Genomic DNA, 3,716 nt, shown 5'->3' with positions numbered 1-3,716 from the left:
ATATTTATTTTGAAGATAAAAAACATATATAGTTTAAATATTTCTTCCCAATACACACCAACTTGAGTCAGTAAGCTTTCTCTTAGCACACTTCCTATGGCACTGAGTCTCATCAATATTTTATACAGGTATAGCATGTGTCACCTCAACTACCTATGTCAGGATCTGGAAAGCCCAAACTCAGCATGGACTCAAACTCCTGGTTTCCTGTGGCTTTGAAGTTTGAAAGATCAGAAATTTCACCCAGTATGGAATTATTTCAGAGATTCTTTCAGAGGATCAGATTGCTTTGGAGGAGAGAGGGCCCCAAGACCTCATCATTTACCCAGATGTCTCTTACTGGACACTGTGGATATGGGGCTCACACTTCCAGAAAGCCAAGTGAACAAAAGGCCAAACTGACTGACTGACAATCCCAATTGCTTCTTTTGTCACAAGGTTATCAGATGGGAACCAGTTACTGAAAGTTTGGATATATTCTTCAGTTTTTCCAAGTCACCTCCTTTCCACATCAGTGTGGAACAATCAAGCTCCTTTAGTTTCTCCATAACAGACATTCTGTACCTGTTCTAGACCCTTATTATCCTTAAAAATACTTTAAATTCCCTGATGCAATGATTTTGTGACATTGCTATCTAGGATAGCCTCTCTTAATCCCAGAAAGTCCTTATCCCCTTCTGTATCTCTTGCTGATCTTAAGAAATTGATTTTGAGATAATGAACTGGGATTTTCCATCTAATTTTAAAATTTGAGAAAATGTCTCCTAACCTCCATTCAGGTGCTGTCTTTTGAAAAGGTATTTTAAAAGTATTTGATGGAGGGAAGTATAAGGCAGAATAAGCTAAACCCAAAGGCCATGTAGAAAGTTGTTGATATATGATGATTGAAAGGATGTTTCAAGACTTCAATTGTCTCCAAATCTTACTTTTTCCTGCCCTGAAAGATCTTACCAGTATACAAAGTCATATGGCACACCTAGGTAAAGACATTTTCTCAAGAAGGCCATAGTTTAACAGTACAAGTTATACCCTTTAGAAGCTTCCTCTAAGCTTTTTAAATGAGCGGGAATTTATCAATCAGATTAGTTAATGGTCTTTTTGGAATGAATACAATATAGCTTTGATTGGGTCAGGTATGAGTTGTGTCCTTGACTTAATAGAGGGATATCCTGAGAATACTAGGAAGCTAAGGTTTGTTCTTCTAGTGTCTGAAAGGGAAGGAGTTGTTATCCTATAATTTCCTTGTGAAACAAAAATCATTAATCCTTTCCATAGTCATGTAACACAGTTGTACTAATGACCAACTCTGATTACCATTCCTCATTACATCACTATTGGATAGTAATCTCCTTGAGAGCAAAGACCATGTCTTTTTTTAATCTTTGTGATCCTATCATTGCTTATAACTGTGCCTTTCTCAGTAGAACGGACTCAACAGTTATTTAATGTTAAAAATGAATTTATTTCCTGGACTGGAAATTATAAAGATTTTTAAGCAGTGGCTTTCAAAAAATAAATGCTTAATGAATGCATGATGAATAATACTACTTGACATTTTATGATGATTTGCAGAAATTGAATCAAAATTGTATTTATTAATCTTGTTATTTTTATTTTTTATTGTGTTTTGTAACTATCCTTGCTGGAAAGAATGTGCATTTTTATTCTCCAACATTTGAAAAATACAAGTGTTTGCTTTTTCTTTGTTTATCCACTTCCTGTCTGTTCCCTTAAACTTCTGTCCTTGGTTACCTTTTCTTTTCTACAGTAAATTTAAACTCTCCCTTGATCGTCTCTTTCATTCTCAGAGCTTTAACTATTCCCTCTATGCGGTTGACTTAAAATTTTATATAAAAATTTATATCTGTACTATTTTCTGAATACCAAGGATTCATCATATCTATAAACAATCTCACGCGGGCTTTACCTCTTGCCCTGTTTATACTAGTATATACAAATCTTTCATCATAATTTTGAGTTTATTTTTGATATACCTTTCATGTGACCAGTTTATTTCCATTTATTCTCTCAACATTTCTTGAACCTGCCACATTCTCACTGTAACAGTCTCCATTAAGGTCCTTTGGCCTTTACTCTCTGTAGTCCATTCTTCCATTTTTCCCCAAGTACATGTAAAGAGAGTTTTCATCTTTCATTTTGGTAAGATTTTGTGTTACAAATTTTTCCTTTCCTTCCTTACCTCTCCACTGTCTAAGACAGGAAGCAATCTGATATAGATTACACATGTCCAATCGTTTTAAACACATTTCCACATTAGTCATATTGTGCAAGGAAAATCAGAACAAAAGGGAATGAAGCATGAGAAAAAAAAAAGCAAACAAAAAAAGGTGAAAATACACTGCTTTGATCCATGTTCAGCCTCCATAGTTCCCTTTGAATCACCTATGAAATCCTCTCTTAGCTCTTAACCTGGCATTTTACCATTTTTCAAGGCTTCTACATACCCTGTGAGTATTACTGCCCTCTGTGCTGTTCCTCACATAAAACACTCTCTCCATCTCCCACCTTCCCTGACTTCCTTCAAGTCTCAGGTAGAGTTTTATGTTCTGGAGGAGCCTTTCCTGATCCCCTCTTATTCTAGGGTATTTCTTCTGTTGATTTCCACCAATCCTATTCTTTATTTAGTCTATCTTTAACTGTTTGCCTTTTTCCTCCTCCTTTAGAATGGAAACTTCTTGAAGTCAGGGACTTTTTTTTTCTTCTCTTGTTAAAAAAGTTTCCAGCACTTAGCATGCTGTCCAGCACTGAATAGATGGTCAATAATTACTTATTGACTTATTGACTTTCCAGTGACACATACAACTTTCACTCTCTTTCCAGTGTATTTCTGAAAATACCAAAAAAAGTGGTGAAAAGAAAATAATCTGTGTATAGATGGATGGGAGAAAGAAAGAATTATTAAGACTCTGACATGTGAGAACTGTCGGACTACAGTTGGAAATAATATTTCTTTTCTTCTGAGAAAACAAAGACAAAGAAAGAAGGTATATCGGATTTGGCCTATAATTGTGTTAAGGTCCCTGAAGGTTAATGTCCAGTACATTAAGCATGTTATAATTGAACTGTTGAGAAACAAATTAAAATTTTAATGAACTCTCTTCCCTTTGGAAGTAAACTTAGGGCCCTTATTACCAGCACCGCCAGAGCCCATGATACTATTGTCTAATCAGCACTTAATGGGCCACTTTCTGTGCTTCTAATTTCACATAATTAATGTGCTTGTAAAATGAAAACTTGTAAATGTTTTCTGCTCATATTAGCACATACTGACAAATATAAGCAGGCTACTCTGCTGGGGTGTTTTTTTTTTTTTTTTTTTGGTCCTTCTAGATTTTCAATTTCTAAATTTCCCACAGATAGATATAATAAATTCTACTGTGTGAACCTCAGTGAAGGTCTCTTGAGATAGCCTGGTGAAAGCCAATGAAAGGAAATGGCTTTTAAGGGGTGGGAAATTCCGACACCTTCTTCTCTTGATCAAATGAGTTGTCACAGAAGTGACAAGAAAAAAAAAAAAAAAAAAAAAGCACAAGTAAATAGCAGCAAACTCCCTTGAGAGAAGCTGGCTTTGTCAAGGAACAAAATGGCCAATCAAGGTTCCCTAGGGCCAAGTGTGGCTTTGGTTTCTGATCAAAACAGTAAAAAGAAAAAACAGAACAAAGGGCACAAAAGAGCTTCATTTTGTAGACAGTTTG

The sequence above is a fragment of the Sminthopsis crassicaudata genome, chromosome 6 (genome assembly GCF_048593235.1).
Source record: "Sminthopsis crassicaudata isolate SCR6 chromosome 6, ASM4859323v1, whole genome shotgun sequence".
Classification (NCBI taxonomy): Eukaryota; Metazoa; Chordata; class Mammalia; order Dasyuromorphia; family Dasyuridae; genus Sminthopsis; species Sminthopsis crassicaudata.
Note: the sequence above shows the minus strand (reverse complement) of the source record.